The sequence below is a fragment of the Antedon mediterranea genome, chromosome 4 (genome assembly GCF_964355755.1).
Source record: "Antedon mediterranea chromosome 4, ecAntMedi1.1, whole genome shotgun sequence".
In the NCBI taxonomy this organism is placed as follows: Eukaryota; Metazoa; Echinodermata; class Crinoidea; order Comatulida; family Antedonidae; genus Antedon; species Antedon mediterranea.
Genome location: NC_092673.1, coordinates 26,952,297 through 26,971,820, shown reverse-complemented (window position 1 = coordinate 26,971,820; position 19,524 = coordinate 26,952,297). Strand labels below are relative to the sequence as shown.

Below are 19,524 nucleotides of genomic sequence, written 5' to 3'. Positions count from 1 at the left end.
TTGAGTCTTCCAAGTAATGATAGAATAGGGGACTAAGAACTCTTAGTTAATAGATACTGTTCACACTTCCCATTGCCGATAGCATTTTTCTATAACATGAATAAGGCTTTGGAAATAAATTTAAAGATATATTGTCCCCCTGAATTTTTTTTTAAAAATTGTTTGTTAAATATGCCATTTTGATTTATTGGATTATTAAAAATTTCCCTGAAAAACTGTAATTAAGTGAAAACCCTTGTTTGTTCCGTCTTTTTTCTACGGAAGTGAATAATTCTTTATTAAAACTACAAAATGGTCAAAATATGATTTATTAATTTTCATTTGTTGGAGGACAATACATCTTTAACCACTTTCATTATCTATTCACCAAGAACGTTCTACTATTTTGAAGCGGCGAACATTCACGTAGCAAAACAGGAATCCATCAAAACATATAGCGCCCTCTACAATTATATAAGTTTTATATAACCATATAAAACGGAGTGAAACAAGTGTCTTTATTCAATTCAGTAAGATAAACCCAGTAAATGTGCGGCAACATTCAGTCAGGAATTTACTATTTCAAGATTCTGTGATTATAATATATACTTTACCGGTGAGTACCGTACAATGTTTATTTTTAGGCCTAGAGCAAAGCCGCAATTCTAGCCTTGGTATTTAACAGGCCAAAGACTGGGCCTATATACCGGTATTATTTGTTAGTTTAATCATTTACCCGGGGTAGTCTAAACACATATTAACAGTAGATTGCAAATGAGGTTTATATGAGAAATCATGTATCTTTGTTTAGTTTGCATGAGAACAATTTGGACGGGATCAGCCCTCGGATGGTTTATTGAAAAATATCTCCATCCATTCATTCATATAAGAAAAAAAGAATTTTGTACACAATTTTTGTTTTTATTTATAAATGTATTTATTTTATATTTTGCTGTTCCTTTGTACCTTTTGGATTTAATTAAATTTAACCTTGACCAGCTTTAATTTAATTACAGGTGTCGACTTTGCTCCTCTAATGATCCCACCCGACTTTTCGTTCCACGATCTAATCGGAAAGCTGATGACATAATGTTTATTTTCTGTCGCGCTACCTGTCGAGTTGAGAGGAGCTAATTAAACTTGTCTTTTTAATTAATTACTAGTATTGTTAGTCGCTCTGTTCTTTGTATAGGGCGTCATATAAACACTCTCATAGAATAGAATGCTCAGTGTTGCCTATACATTATACAGTATATAACAAAATTAGGAAACCGTTAACAAAGAGCTATTACACTAGTACTAGAGGGCATCCAATGAGTGTGTTTTATCGAAGTATGAATGATTGAAAGATTTTTTTTCTAATACCCGAGATGTTACGAATAAAAATAGGAAAAGAAATCAGATAATTTCGAGTACGAACCGGAAAAAAATATCAATATTGAATGCAAAGTTATTTAAAATATTATTAGAGTATTATATACAGCATTTATGAATATTAAAGGCAAGCGAACTGTGAACATTACATGCCTGGATAAATGCTTCCTCGTCACAAAACATGTACATTGTACTCTAAGTACTAAAGGTAGTGGGATGTAACTACTGAAACGTTCCGCCTCCTGTTCGTGATTTCAATTACAAATAAAGAAGTTTTTGGATGGACAGCTCCGAATCGGGCCTCCACATGTGTTTTATGTCTGTTGATTTTGGAAATATTTTGTTACACCGGTGTCCGCGCACTTCAATTACCTTCTCGGAAGCAAAGCAAATGTGCACCCGGACTTTCAAAAGTTCAAATTATAATGTTCTTCTCAGTTTCCAGAAATTGTGATCAAAAATTCCTCATGTGCGGTGAGGGAGGTCAATTTGGGGATCGTTTCGGCGCGCGCTGATCCTTCAATGCAACTTTGGCCGGCACGACATGTTAAAGTTTGACTGTCGTTCATTGGCTAATGAATGCCAGACGAGAAGCTTTGCTTTGCGTTCATTGGTTAATATTGAGATCTTACCGTTCATTGTCTATCGTGTGTTGTGTCAGACAGGTAATGTATTTATGCTGCAATTTGATCAGGGTTTGAACTATCTGAATTATTTTTACTGAATACAATACAGAGACTCATTATATTATGATTTTTGCCTGAAGTGTATTTTGAGAGCAATAGTTCATCTGAGTAATTTCAGTGATCATCTCTCTATTCTTCTACATACCCAGCACACCGCTGAAACGTGATAATAATTCCTGCGAAGGTTACATACATAGTTTGTTAGTCCTTACTTTATTCTACTTTACCTGATTCGGAACTTTCACCACAATTATTTCTCTAACAATACTATTATGATTATCCGATTATGAGATTATCATATTAAAGAATATCGTTGATGACTTTTGAAACCACTTAAGTCAAACTTAATTTTTGGACACGCTATTTTTGGATCAGTTTATCTATTGTGGGTGACATTCTTTTTTTTTACATGTTTTTCGTCACTGACCACGTGACGTCACAATCTGGTTTAAAGGGGAGATCCAATAATTACATTTCTAAAATTGTCGGTATCACCGTGTCAACTAATTTTGATGAAGGAAATGCATTGTGTCAACAATTTTATCCTAAAATAATATTGTACAGACCTTGACTTATGGTAACTTATATTGATTTATACATAAGATTAAGGTAGACTTCAACGCGCTGTGTCTTTTCCTTCCTTCTTTCTTTCTTTCTTTCTTTCTTGCGTTCTTTCTTTCCGCTCTCTCCCCTCTTATCTATGATCATATTTGATAAGCAAAGGTAAGGCCAATTTTGAAATTAAACTTGAGAAAGTAAAGTAGGCCTTAATAACTCGTTATATATGCCTACACGACGGTACATTAAAATAGGACTGAATCTGTCCTCTTAACCCGGCATTATTTAAGCCCTGCAAAACAACACGAATTCTGGCTCAGGAGCTAGAATATCTGTACAGCTAATACATTTTATGAGGTTTGAGCTATTAATTTCCCGTAGGAAGGTAATAATATGATACAAAATAATAATCCATGATCCGAATGAGGTTAATCCTATATTTAATCATATTTTTATTGTTGGTAGCCTAATAAGTGAATTAAAAATCAATACGCTTAGCTATATAAAGCTTTGCTTAATCACGGAGGTGTGCCACCAATAAAAATGTAATTCATGTTGATATAAAGTGTGCGGTACACCACGTATATTAGTTCTGAAAAAAACTGTTGAGATTTGAATTCATGTTATTAACTTTAAAAAGCGTTTAAAGATGTATTGTCCCCCCTGAAAAAATAATTCAATAAAACATTTTTTGTTGAATATTCCATTTTAATTTAACATAATAGTTATCTACTTTGACCAAAAATTTGATCGAAAAAAAAAGTATTTACCTGAAAAAATGTAATTTAAAGCAAAAAATGGTCAAATTGGCTGTCAGCCAATGAATTTTTGGTTGAAATTAACCATTTAAGAGAAAACTTCTATGGAAGTGATTAGGCCAAACTTAATTAAAACTACAAAATAACATTTTGTAACATAATTGTCTGATTTAATTAATCTTCATTTCATGTTTTTGGGGGACAATACATCTTTAATGAACGTGAGAACAAGCAATTACACCTTCGTCACCTTAGGGTATCATTATATAGAAATTGTCAAACCATTTACCAAATTCAGATGGTGCGTGACGTTAAGGGTGAACCACAGTTGAATAAGTTGATAGCATTATGTATTAAATAAGTTATTAGTTCATACAACTTGGGGGAAAAAAGGAAAACAATACAGCATGTTTTTTTATTAAAACATATTTAGGCAGGATAACATAATTCAGAAAAGAAAAGATCAACAAAATTTCTGTTTTTCATGGTTCCCGTGTTGTCCTGTTTTTTTTTTTTCAGTTTTTATGGGCTGCCTTATACAAGCTTCGCATTTTTGGAATGTTGCCCCTCTTATTTTAATCATATTTACTGTTAATTTTTATATTCTATGAAAGAGAAGAAGAGAAATACATGTTACTTTGATTGATTGATTGATAACAAATTAAATAGAAAAAATATAAAAATTAACGTTAATAATAATACGTGGGAAACACAATTTTTTTAAGAAATGCTTTTTATAATTAATTTTAAAACTATTTACAGACAAACTTTGTTGAATTTTTACAGGGGGATCTTATTCCAAGCTTTTGCTTCTGATATCTTTAGCGATCCGTTTATTAATAAGCAATGTTGCTGCATGGAAATATTTATAATGAACTTAATAAAGGTATCTATATCGAAGTTTTGAACGCAGAAACGCAGAGACTTTACGCGCCTAATTTTGATTACGTCTCGCTCCTAAAACCGTTGGACCAATTTGTTTCGTTTTTGTTTGAATTAACATGTACCACATAATTTTCCCTAAGCTACGGTACTAAAATAGGTACGTCAGTACCGGTTAGTGAAAGTCTTTGAAGTTTGTTCCCGCCCACCTCAGCACAATCATATCCTCGGTCAAAATCAATGTATTTAATTGCTCGCCCACTACCAAAATCGACCAAACCACAGAATGGAATTTTTAACTAGACATGTAACTCGTCACTTTGACGAGTTAGTTATCCGCACGACAAACGCCACGTGCACGTCATACGTTGGTATATGGCACACAGAAAAAGATTATGGCATTATGACATGAACTGAAGAATATGATATGTTGTTGGTGCTGAATTCTGTCAATTTTCTGTCATATAGTATACACAGTATAATCTGTATACATATTAATACAGTGTAGAATAGGTGAAATTACGGGACCCACTATTTATTGCAATTTTTAACATGGTGACGGTATGAAAATGAAACACTGATATAGCAATTTTGGAAGGAAATTATCTCAGCACCAACATATTACCGTGTAGAAGAAATTTAAATACGTAAAATATTAATGCGTGCTCTTTTAAATGTAATGAACTATGACGCAAAATATGAAAATACGACTTTTTTTATTTAACTGGCCATATGATGACGTCACAACATCCGATTTGCCAAATTTTTACATGATTTTGTATCTACAATCCAATAGCTTCCAGAAAACGTTTTAATCGTGATTATCATATTTTATTCTTACGAGCTAAAACAGATTAAAATTTTCTGTAAAGATGAAATTAATGCCACATGTAATTTAAATTTTTAGGCATGATGACGTCATAATAATTAAAATATTTTTAACTCATGCGAAAGATAGTTGATTGACCTAGAAAATATCAAAATCGGGGTGAAAATGGATAAGTGGAGATGCGCTCTATTAAATGTGATGAGCTATGACGAAAGATACAAAAATCCTCAATTTTATATTCGCGTGGCCATACGATGACGTTAAAATGTCCGGTTAGCCATATTAATACATGATCCGATATCTACAACTCATCTACTTCCGGAATATGTCATCCACAAAAAGTTGACCGTGTAGTTTAGAAATTACGACTGTTTAAAAAAAGGCATAATTTTGACAAATTTTTGTACTTTTTCATCAAAAACGTGCGCAAATTGTCCAATTCGACGTGCTCGTATGACGTAACTTTAAGTCGAAAGTGTTTAAAAGTTGGTAAAATTACTATAAAAGGCTGGAAAAACATAAATCACTCGAAAAAAATATGTCTTTAATGCTACGTGCGCACCGCACACGTAAAAATGTGCGCACGCGTGGGAATTTTTTACATGCTTAAAATGACATGAAACGCGTAGAAAGTTGATTAGAAATTAATTTTGCGCATTTTGAAATTTTAAATGCGCGTGCACGCGTAACTTTTTGTAAAACATGCCATTTTTAGTGCACTAACAGTTTGCCCTTGATATGACTTAAATTTTCACAAAGGGTAAAAAAAAAATTACTCTTGGATTTTAAGCTATGATCAATCATTAAAAATCATAAAATCGCGCGCAAGTCACGTTGCGCAACTCTGACGTCATTCAAAATAGGAGATGCACAACTTCACGTAAATGCCCACATGTTGTCAAAGTTATAAAATGTTATGTTTACACATTTTAGAGAAACGTGACTCACAAAAAAATGGGAAAGAAATAAGAATAATACAGAAAAAAAAAAATATTGATCCACTACAATCACAAGGAGTTATCCGCTACTAAGCGGATAACTAAAAAAAGATGATTTCGTACAATCACAAGAGGTTATCCTGCAACTTCGTTGCGGATAACCAATAAAAAGTTGATGATGATGATGATGATGATGATGATGATTTCGTACAATCACAAAAGGTTATCCAGCAACTTCGTTGCGGATAACCAAAAAGTTGATGATGATGATGATGATGATGATTTCGTACAATCACAAGACGTTATCCTGCAACTTCGTTGCGGATAACCAATAAACAGTATATTCTGTATCCATATCACATACAGTGACATACAGTGTAGAATAGGTGAAATTACGGGACCTGCTATTTATTGCAATTTTTAACATGTTGACGGTTTTAAAATAAAACGCGAAGGTAGCAATTCCGAAAGGAAATTATCTCAGCAACAACGTATTAGCGTGTAGAAGAAATTTGAATACGTGAAATATTGATGCGCGCTCTTTTAAATGTAATGAATTATGACGCAAAAGATGAAAATACGACCTTTTTCATTTAACTGGCCATATGATGACGTCACAACATCCGATTGGCAACATTTTTACATAATTTCGTATCTACAATCCAATAGCTTCCAGAAAAAGTTTTAATCGTGATTATCACATTTTATTCTTACGAGCTATAACAGATTAAAATTTACTGTAAAGATGAAATTGATGCCACACGTGATTTAAATTTTTAGGCATGATGACGTCAAAAAAATTAAAATATTTTTACCTCATGCGAAAGATAGTTGATTGACCTAGACAATATCAAAATCAGGGTGAAAATGGAAAACGAATAGGTGGAGATGCGCTCTATTCAATGTGATGAGTTATGACGAAAGATACAAAAATCCTAAATTTTATATTCGCGTGGCCATACGATGACGTCACAATGTCCGGTTAGCCATATTAATACCTGATCCGATATCTACAACTCATCTACTTCCAGAATATGTCATCCACAAAAAGTTGACCGTCTAGTTTAGAAATTACGACTGTTTAAAAAAAGGCATATTTTAAACGAATTTTTTAACCTTTTCATAAAAAACGCGCGCAAATTGTCCAATTCGACGTGCTCGTATGACGTATCTTTAAGTCGAAATTGTTTAAAATTTGGTAAAATTGCTAGAAAAGGCTGGAAAAACATAAATCACGCGAAAAAAATACGTTTTCAATGCTACGTGCGCACCGCACACGTAAAAATGTGCGCACGCGTGGGAATTTTTGACATGCTTAAAACGACATAAAACGCGTAGAAAGTTGATTATAAATTAATTTTGCGCATTTTGAAATTTTAAATACGCGTGCGCGCGTAACTTTGTGTAAAACACGCAATTTTTTTTCAACAGAAAGTTAGCGCATGATATAAATTAAACTTTTGCAAAGTTTCACTTTAAAATGTTATTTGGTTTTCGACATATGTTAGATACGAGAAAATCGTTAAATCGCGCGTACGTCACGTTGCGCAATTGTAAACATCATGAAAAGCTTCGCTTGACGACGTTACATAAATGTCAAAATGTTAACATAGTTACCGAAATGTTATGTTTGCGAGTTTTAGAGAAAAGCGTTACACAAAAATCATACAGAAAGAAAGAAGAAGAACTAGACATGAAACTCGTCACTTTGACGAGTTAGTTATCCGCACGACAAACGCCACGTGCACGTCATACGTTGGAATATTGCACACAGATAAAGATTATGGCATTATGACCTGAAATGAAGAATATCATACGTTGTTAGTGCTGAATTCAGTCTATTTTGTGTCATATAGTATATACAGTGCAAACGGTATACTCTGTATACATGTTACATACAGTGTAGAATAGGTGAAATTACGAGACCCCCCATTTATTCTTATTTTTAACATGGCGACGGTATCAAAATGAAACACTAAGTTAGCAATTTCGGAAGGACATTATCTCAGCAACCACATATTAACGTGTAGAAGAAATTTGAATACGTAAAATATAGATGCGCGCCCTTTTAAATGTGATGAACTATTACGCAAAATATGAAAATACGCCTTTTTTTATTCAACTGGCCATATGATGACGTCACAACATCCGATTGGCAAAATGTTTACATGAATTCGTATCTACAATTCAATAGCTTCCAGAAAACGTTTTATTCATGATTATCACGTTTTATTCTGACGAGCTATAACAGATTGAAATTTACTGTAAGGACGAAAATAAGTGACCCACGTTATTTACATTTTTAGACATGATGACGTCATAAATATTAAAATATTTTTAACTCATACGAAAGATAGTTGATTGAGCTAGATAATATAAAAATCGGGGTAAAAATGGAAAACAGATAATTGGAGATGCGCTCTATTAAATGTCATGCGCTATGATGAAAGATACAAAAATCCTATATTTTATATTCGCGTGGGCATACGGTGACGTCACAATGTCCGGTTAGCCATATTAATGCATGATTCAAAATTTACAACTCATCAACTTTCAGAATATGCAATAAAAATAACTTTCACCGTTTAGTTTAGGAACTATAACTGTTTAAAAAAGGGCATAATTTTGACAAATTTTGACGACTTTTTGAACTTTTTCATCAAAAATGCACGTAAATTATCCAATTCGACGTGCCCGTATGACGTAATTTTAAGTCGAAATTGTTCAAAAGTTGGTAAAATTACTAGAAAAGGCTGGAAAAACATAAATTACGCGAAAAAAATGGTTTTCAACGCTACGTGCGCACCGCATGCGTAAAAAAATGCGCGTACGTGGGAATTTTTTACATGCTCAAAATGACATGAAACGCGTAGAAAGTTGATTAGAAATTGATTTTTCGCATTTTGAAATTTTAAACGCGCGTGCGCGCGTAACTTCCTGTGAAACATGCCATTTTTTTTTCACATTCTGTTAGCGCAAGATATCAATTAAACTTTCGTTAAGTTTCAATTTAAATTGCTATATGGTTTTCAATCTATGTTAAAAATGCGAAATTCGTAAAAACGCGCGTAAGTCATGTTGCGCAACTCTGACGTCATTCAAAAATAGGAGGTGCACAACTTCACCTGAATGCCCTCATGCTGACAAAGTTATAACATGTTTTGTTTACACGTTTTTGAGATACGCGAGCCACAAAAATGAGGGAGAAAGAAAGAAAAAAAAAAAAAAGTAACAGGACAGTTACAAGGAGTTATCCGCTGAATGCGGATAACTAATAAAAAGTTGATGATGATGATGATGATGATGATTTCGTACAATCACAAGAGGTTATCCTGCAACTTCGTTGCGGATAACCAACTAGACATGTAACTCGTCACTTTGACGAGTTTGGTTATCCGCCGCGCAAGTGGTGCAACATTAACATTAAGGGGATAGGTTGAGGACAAAAGGAACTGTTCACAGCAACAACGTATTAGCGTGTAGGAGAAATTTGAATACGTGAAATATTGATGCGCGCTCTTTTAAATGTAATGAATTATGACGCAAAAGATGAAAATACGACCTTTTTTATTTAACTGGCCATATGATGACGTCACAACATCCGATTGGCAACATTTTTACATAATTTCGTATCTACAATCCAATAGCTTCCAGAAAAAGTTTTAATCGTGATTATCACATTTTATTTTTACGAGCTATAACAGATTAAAATTTACTGTAAAGATGAAATTGATGCCACACGTGATTAAAATTTTTAGGCATGATGACGTCAAAAAAATTAAAATATTTTTAACTCATGCGAAAGATAGTTGATTGACCTAGATAATATCAAAATCGGGGTGAAAATGGAAAACGGATAAGTGGAGATGCGCTCTATTCAATGTGATGAGCTATGACGAAAGATACAAAAATCCTAAATTTTATATTCGCGTGGCCATACGATGACGTCACAATGTCCGGTTAGCCATATTAATACCTGATCCGATATCTACAACTCATCTACTTCTAGAATATGTCATCCACAAAAATTTGACCGTCTAGTTTAGAAATTACGACTGTTTAAAAAAAGGCATATTTTAAACGAATTTTTTAACCTTTTCATAAAAAACGCGCGTAAATTGTCCAATTCGACGTGCTCGTATGACGTATCTTTAAGTCGAAATTGTTTAAAATTTGGTAAAATTACTAGAAAAGGCTGGAAAAACATAAATCACGCGAAAAAAATACGTTTTCAATGCTACGTGCGCACCGCACACGTAAAAATGTGCGCACGCGTGGGAATTTTTGACATGCTTAAAACGACATGAAACGCGTAGAAAGTTGATTAGAAATTAATTTTGCGCATTTTGAAATTTTAAATGCGCGTGCGCGCGTAACTTTGTGTAAAACACGGAATTTTTTTTCAACAGAAAGTTAGCGCATGATATAGATTAAACTTTTGCAAAGTTTCAAGTTGAAATTTTATTTGGTTGTCGAGCTATGTTAAATACGACAAAATCGTTAAATCGCGCGTAAGTCACGTTGCGCAATTGTAAACGTCATGAAAAGCTTCGCTTGACGACGTTACGTAAATGTCAATATGTTAAGATAGTTACCGAAATGTTATGTTTGCGAGTTTTAGAGAAAAGCGTTACACAAAAATCATACAGAATGATTTCGTACAATCACAAGAGGTTATCCTGCAACTTCGTTGCGGATAACCAATAAATGCTTTTACATTAAATGGAATTCTAATTCCAAGAATGTCTAACTTTTTGCGTTGGTTGAAAATGACGAAAAATGCCGCCGATACATACCTTTTATTATAATGACCATTTTTAGGTTTAGTAATCAGATTATAGGATAAAAACGAACAACTGCGGGTAGTACAATTAACCTGTGGTTTACTTTCAAGTCTTTATAACTCATTCTTTTATATTTAAATACAGAGCATCATCAGCCAAGGGCATGATATAGTCTTCAATTGTTAGCCTGTACTTCAATTACGACTGGTCTCCAAACGAAGCGGACGTACCAACTCGGTTTGTTTAACACAGCCCAAAGGATATTTTATTTGTGAATGATTTGTAAAAAATACTGATCGATTACAGAACTGATTATGGTACGGTGTCTTTTGATTGCGTGTGTGTTCTGCGTGACTGTTATGTACGTCTCAGCTGGGAAGGTATGTAGGCCTACAGTATATAAGGAACGTTATTTTTTATTGGGTGGGTCAAACCTACACTCTTGTGACTTTAAATATTCATTCATTTCCTTTTACAAATCACACAAAACAAAAAGAGAAAAACAAAAATTATTGCGTATTCAACGCTGCTTAGGCCTAAACTAAATGTTTTTATTTACATTTTCTTGCTTAATATACAACTGGTTATTGTAAATAGAGGATTTAACACAAGAAAAAAGAATGTTAAGAAGTAAATGCTTTGTGTTAATGTTTAGTAATTCAGAAAACAAAAATACTAAATTAATGCTAATGTTTAGTAATGTTAAAATTATGATATTAATGAGGGAAAAACAGAAAATAATGAAAAAAGGTAGAAAATGTTTGGAAATTATGTAATGAAACATTGAATGAATAAAGGTGGTGGTGAACCACAAAAGATAAGAAAAAAATACATTTTTCTTGCTGACTTTTAAACTTGCCGATTCTGGGAATTTGTCTATGAAACTAGGAATAGTGTCACACTGTGGAGACAACACTGAGAATCGGATGTTAAATATAATATTATATATATGAATTTAATTGTGGATTCTACGCTGCTTAAATTTGTTATATATTTTTCTTGTTCACTTTTAACATTTATAGCCGATTCTTGGAATTTGCCAATAATAGGCCTACTGGGAATCATTGTCACACTATGGCGATACAACACTGACACTGAAAATCAGCCGTTTAAATATAATGTAATATATATGAATTTAATTGTGGATTCCACGCTTTTTAAATATGTTTTAAATATGTACTGTAATTGACTAATACAAAATAAATATGCAATAAAAAAACACTGCTCGGTGCTTTTTGAGACTCGAACCCACGACCTCCAGATCATGGAGGTATAAAAAATTTAGAACTCCATCCATGTCCCGATGACATACCTCTAAAACTCACAGAGCTTGCGCGCAGTAGATTCGTATTATAAAAGCTATTTCTGATTTAGTTTTATTTAGCATTATTCCGAATAATTGTTATTGTGTCCACGGTACTGGGCGCCGCGTTTGAACCGCTGATCTAAAAAACAGACCAGTCGGATGAGTCTATTGATTGTTTATAAATAATGATAATTTAAACATTGCATTTCGTAAATGTATTTACTATTTTACGCATTTTTTGATCTGAAAAAGAAATTACCACTTATTTTTCTGTATTATTCCTAACTATAAATGAATACATAAATAAAAAAAATACGTGAACGAATTAACAATTAAGTGACAAATTATAAATCTTTAGCCTTGACATAAAGTTAAAATGCTGAATTAATGGGGTATTGAAATAAACTGATGTTTTGTATTGCATTTCGTTTGACCTACACTCGCTGTTCAAAAAGAAAAAATGTGCATTTCCGTTTAGTTACGTATTTGTCGTGATGTCATTGCCCTTGTTTCAAATAAGTGCATTTACTGTATCTTAACCTGTTTCTGCTGCATAAAAAATAACCAGTTAAAATCGGTGTGAATAAATTAACTCCATTTTCTTGGCAGCAGAAACAGGACAAATTTGTGGTAACCGGTTAAAAGGCAGCGCAAAATCACCGGTCAAAAACACTAATTTAAATCGGTACCTGACCTGGTGAATCGATATAAACTTGTGGCACGTTTCTTTAAAGAAGGTGCGTCTAGAATTAAACAATTCAAGAAAACTTAATATATATTAAAAGCTTCCTTTATTTCAAATTAAAAAAAAACAAGAGAATGTCACAAACATCCCCGGTCGCAGCTTGGAGGACCAAGCATATGCAGGACAAAGCAAGACAACAAATACAAAATGTACAAAATATAAAGTAAAAAAAGTAATTTAATAATCAAAGAACTAAACATTTCAATTGCCCGTTTCATGAAACCTTTACATAATCGATCAAATGAAACTTAAATATTTGTAGGAAGATCAAGTACAGGTGAACCAAGAACATACATAATTTTTGGTCTATTGTTCCATTATTAAATTGGTTTCAAACATCAATTGCATTCGATAGACTTTGCTGGATCATTGCCAATTCCTCCCTCTCTTAAGGGCAGGACATGAGAATATTCTGAGGGCAGGACACGAGAAAAGGAAAGGTCTAATCAACTATTAATTTATACTCCGGTATACTCCGGTAATCCTCGAAGCTGATTTTTGTACTTGGCAAAATATAAAGTTTTTAAGTTTGCTTGCTTGCTTTTTAGTCGCGTGCAACGCGACTCTACAGCTCTACTTTCGATCGGTTGGTCGGATGGTCGGTCGGTCGGTTGGCCTGTCGGTAAACACTAACACAAATTTAATTTGAGCACACTAATGCAGCCATGTATAGGCCTATGGCCTTTTTTTGTTTCCACGAGCGTTCGCAATGTTTAAGTTATCGTCCTGATTGGCCGTTGATACAGTTATAAAAACATTTTTATTTTCAGAAAAAAATATCGATATATTGGTGACGTTTAAAGAGCTTCAATAAAAGTTTGAGTTATCTTCTATATATAAATTTACTTCTAGAATCTTTACTCGATGGTATATAAAGTTGATTCGTACTTTCGGTACTGATTTTAACCACCTGATGTAACCCTGTTTACTAATTAAATTAAGTTAGATAATTAGTTATTGACGATTAAAACGAATTTAGGTTCAACGATTTGCCCCAAATAGGGGTGTTTTCCGATCGTGGTATACACTGTCTAATGGATGTCCATCTTGCAAAATACCCGCCACAAAAATGCGAGGAGGCTTCGCATTTTCCTATCTCCTCCTACGATAATTTAATTTAATAGTTGAAAACCGGTTGAACAGCTAGAGTACACCATCATAATGTTGAAGACAGACCGATTTTCTTTAAAAAATACTATTTTGATAGATTTAATATACGATTATACAAATGTATTGACTTGCGATGAATGGAACATCCCAATCTCTCAGTCTGCCAGAGTTTGGTTTAACACAAGTAGGTAAATGTATGAGCCCTTGGTTTAACACATACGGTAGGTAAATATATGGGCCCTTTGAGAATAAACTTGGCCCTGTTCAGACCCATGGCGTTATTTTATTTGACTTATTTTATACTGTAAATACCTATTAACTATTTTTAGTCCTCATTTGAATCGAACATTTCTTACTGTGAATGTTCGTACTGTTAGATGTAATACCTGTATAAAAATATATACAGATAAACTTTATTACCGAGATTGTGGATAAGATCTACTGTTAGATATATAAACACATTATTATATACAAATAAACTTTATACTGACAGTTCCTTCTCAACGTTTGTACTAATTAATAATTACCAATAAAATAAACGTCGTAGTGGTGTATCGTGACATGTACTTTAATATTTCAATCGATTATGACAGTGACAGTTTTAACAAAGTATTAAATCGCAAATGTTTTACTGTATTTAGAGGTATATTATTTATAGGCCTATAAAACACGAAAAAAATATTTCGTTACTGAGTGGATAAAGAATATATTGAAAAATTGTTCCTCTTTGTACCTATCCGCTTTCCCATCCCTCAACCCTAATATAAAAAAAAACCCATACAAAACACAAATTGGGATTCTTTAAATCAGTCCAAATCAAAAATTTGGACTCATTTTGTGATAAGTTTCTCCTTCGGAAGTAATTCCCAGGGTGCTAATTTTAGTTGACTGCATAAATCATCGTGTCTATTTATTCGTTTCTGTAAACGACAATGTATTATAGTCCTGCGGTACGTACATTTGAAATCGCCAGTTTTGTTACGCTGAAATTACTGTGTATTCGAGAACCATCTGCTGAGATGGTACGCGAGCGTACCATCTAGTTTAGCCAACGTAATAAATAACACGCCCTCTATTGCTCTCGTTCTCAGTTTCTAAACGCATATTTTATTTATTTTTTCTGGTTTCTTTCTTTCGTGTTTTAGTTCAACACAATAGAAGAGATAGAGAATCATATGATTGAGATGGCGTCAAAGTATGACATGAAAAAGGCGCATATATTAAACAGTGATGGAAGTGAGGAAGCTAAGCAACTGGCAATTACTGCGTTAGATGACAAGTACACAAGAAACCGAAATATTCTCACAGAGAAATTGAACAGAAAAAGAGCAAGAGAAAGAAAAAAGGGAGGAGGAACAAAGTCTATCAATATTCTAATAAGGAAACATTAAGGTTAACACGGTATACTAAAAAGTAAAAAAAAAACCTGTCATCTGTATAAAATCACTCGGAACAGGCGATAGTCTTTATGAATTATAACTGAACTTGCCTTAAACTGAAGTGAAAGTTAAGTTACGATGTGACAATTTTTATCAAGCAACAATTACCCAGTATATTATTATATACGGTATGTCATACTTTGACACATGTGCAGCTGCAGCAGTACCGCGGTAAAGTCATGTTGATGTCATAATTAAGTTGTCACGCATGATATTAATGTTTAGGTAAAATGGATAGATATCGCGTCAGTTTGACGATACGACTACGTGAGTATGTTCGATGTTAATTTTGTTTAATATTCCGAAAATACACGAAAAAAGTTAACAAAACATACAGTATTTTGCTTAGTTAGTTTATATGATAAACATTAACAATATTAAATAACACATTTTACATAATTCTATAAAAGTTTAAATTCCGAATTTTCCAAGAATTTTTTCTAAACTGTATACATTAGTGAAAAGGTTCGTGAAAGATTGTATGAATACTAAATTGTATACAGTTTTGTTTATGATAAATAAACATTAGCTCAGCATTTTATGTTGCCTCACTCGCTACCTAAAAACGGTTGTATACCAGTTCAAGTTAAGAATTAGGTATTTCTTTAAAAATGTAGTTCTTGTTTATATAATAAACATAAACAATACATGTTAAACGTTTAACGTTGATTTAACGTTATTTTTCTAAATCGGTACTATAATTCGTTAGTGACGATAGCTTATGCGCATATAATGTTCGCATGCATTGGCTTTGTGGTTATTTGTAGTCTCGTAATTTATCCAATAAAAGCAGCTTTGATATACAGTATAACCCATAGTTCGGGGACATTTTCAGGAACCATTAACAGGTGTCCTCTGTTGGTTATAGTAACACTAATGTTTGTCCCTTATAAGGCTTCATTACAACTACGCAAGTAATTTTACCAATCACAAGCGATGTATAATTTGTGATTGGTCAAATTACTGCGTTACGTTAAGCGTACGTTCTTGTGTTGCGTAGAAACCAAGCTTTATAGGATGTGTCCCAAAAAGGAGGGTTTTACTGTATTATGGAATTGAAGATGTACATTCCAGTAAAAAGAAGTTGTCTTAATAATTACTCTAAATTTCTTTCTATGTATTTATTAAGAATTATTATTAATATTAATCATTATTATCTGTATTTTTACGCACGTTTTTCTTAATTTATTTTTTTATCTTGCTGGTGAAAATAACGGGTTCTTTTAACTAAATACAGACGATACGGTATTCAGTGCCAGCATATTGAATAAGGCCTATACTTATGTTGTGTTATAATGTTATAACATGGAGGAAAAACTAATTTATTTTTAAAATTTATTTTTTCCTCCATGGTTATAACAATACGACCCAAATACTTCATATAAGTAATGTGTAACATAAAAGTAGGTAAAATAAGACCTTCACCAATTACTAAATTAAAAAATGATTAAGAATGTTATTATATAATAACGTTTAAGTGTATGTTATCTCAATCAAACAAACAAGCTCATTTTATAGGGCTATTCAATTGTATCATAATTAAAACATAGTATATTAATACATTTTAACGACAAAGAGTCATATATATCTATATGAAATATTGTTTGAACGGTAGATTTGTACTGGACAGAACGACAGCGGGTGTATGCGTGCTTAACTTTGTACAGCGTCACTGAACAAATTAAACGCGTTTTTATGAGAAATAGAAACGCGTTATTGAACTTGCGTATATTTTTGTCCAAAAGTGATATATTTTTGTTTACATGTACTTGGTAACTGATGTATAGCGTAGTGTTCCCGCTAATGTAAATCTTATATAACTAGTATTTTTGTTTTAACTGTTTTACATTATTAAAATAAATATAAATTAGTTATAGTGAACAGCGAAGATATTTGGTCGACATTATGTATAAAGAAAACATTATAATACCCTTAAAACATAACAATGTCAAATAAAATATATATGATTTTGATAATAATTTGTGCTCGTTTTTATCCTGTAATAATGAATGGAGATTTGAAATGTTATAATGGCGACAAGCAGAAAGATGATGATGATGATAATGATGATGATGATGATGATTTGACCAATCACAACCGACAGTTTGGATGATTCATCGCGTCGTGATTGGTCAAATTACAAGTTACGTCATGAGACTACGAAAAGAAGTTGGAACGAAGTTTTAAGTATGTCACATTTAGGACGCCACAGCAACTTATCCTAAAACAACTCCGGCGCCTGGTAAATGTCAAGCTCTTCAAATTACTGTTCAATTATAATAATTTTAAGTCCGAAATAACAGTTGCTCCAAACAGTTGCATTCCCAATATAATATATATTTAAGTTATGTTAAATTTATTCCACGTGTGTACTGTTTCTAGGCTACATTGGTTTTGTTGGTGCATGATTGTCTACTCTACAGCAAGTGAGACCAATAAGCTGGAGGATTTTCACGTCAAGCGTGACGGTAACAGGCGGTCCATCAACACACACGAAGTCCAACACCAGTTAAGCAGGCTTAACCCCCGAAATAATCGACAACATCGACGAGGTTCGAACCCTTGGTTTGGGGTCGGTAAAGCATAACCATTTAGCCAAACTGATAAAGTGTGGCTAACATTTAAAAATATTTTGCAAGATTGTGTACAAGTAAACTTCTAAACCTCAACTTTAAGAATCCAGTGTTGTCTGATTGCGAGGAGACTATTATATCCAGACGATGTTATGTTAAATGCTTTAATTGTACTTTTTTTGTACATGATAATGATATAAATAAATATAAAATAAATACTAGATATCAACAACGATGGAAATGAACCAACCCGGATACATCTTCAGAAGGTTATACGATTAAATCAGTTAAATATATTTCACTTTATAAGATTAAGAGATTATGAAACACATATTGAAAAATATCAGAAGGCTTTCGGTACGCCTATACATTATTAATACTATCTTAAAAAACTTATTACTTAGGATAATTCTAATGGTGGTTCACTTAAAGTCTAGCACATTTTACAAAACCTTTGTTAAAGGGTTCGCTAATTTTGTTTATAAAAGTTCTTCGTCAAACTGCAGAAAACAAGTTAGGCCAGCATCTTCTTGACAAACCTTTGGTGAGGTTTGTATACTAGGCCAATCCAATCACAGTATTTCTATTCATGCTATTCAATCTAAAGAATAACTGCATCTAGTACACTAGCAAACTTTAGAAAACTTTTCTTTCCAAAATTGAAATTTACCTATATTTTTCAAAGCCTAACTTCTGCAAACTAGTTTCTTGCAGTTCGCAAACTTTACTAAACTTGTCTTTCAAAGTTTGCTAGTGTAGACAGGCTGACCTAGCTTCTACAACAGTTTGCCGAAGTTCGTAAACTGGTCTCAGCAAACTTTACAAAACTTGTTTTTCCAAACTCGACGTTGTTCAGTTTGCAAGTTGCTAGTGGAGACTGGCTGACCTAGCTTCTACAACAGTTTGCCGAAGTTCGTAAACTGGTCTCAGCAAACTTTACAAAACTTGTTTTTCCAAACTCGACGTTGTTCAGTTTGCAAGTTGCTAGTGGAGACTCAATGCCTATAAACTGATAATAAAAATGGCAAACACAGACTGTCATTTTGCGATTGACTTAAATCTATAGATAATACATTCAATAGAAAGAATAATAAAATATTTAAATAACGCACATAAAAATTTAGAATAGTAATAATAATTGAATCTTACAATCAACAGACAATACATCATTCAAATAAAAGGAATTATGGCCAGCATTTTATTTGAGCAGAAACGCATGATATTCACCTTCTCATACTTTTAAGTAGTTACTTTGTCATATATTTGTATGTTAGTATAATCTATTTTACGTAAGTATACACCAGCTCGTCCATTTTAGATTTATATATAAATCTAAAATGGACGAGCTGGTGTATACATCTCTCCCTAATGTTGTGCTAAAGCCTTAATGTCGAAATTTGGATGGTTTACGGGAGTTATCACAACATCAATTTTTTTTACGTACTATGACCTGCAGCTACCTCGGAGCTGGGTATTCCATATTACACGGAACACTGCTTTTCGCGTATAGTATTGTTTCGCCCATTGCATAGTGTCTGTTTGTTGACTTAACAGGTGACTCAA

At 33.0% G+C, this 19,524-nt stretch overlaps 1 long non-coding RNA gene across 1 annotated transcript; it reads left to right on the top strand.

The window, feature by feature from the left end:
- Positions 1–512: 512 nt before the first annotated feature.
- LOC140047086 (uncharacterized) lies at positions 513–17,076 on the top strand. The gene is made up of 3 exons (XR_011844905.1): positions 513–595; positions 10,933–11,168; positions 15,095–17,076. It is a non-coding gene; the product is annotated as an uncharacterized lncRNA (long non-coding RNA).
- Positions 17,077–19,524: the final 2,448 nt, after the last annotated feature.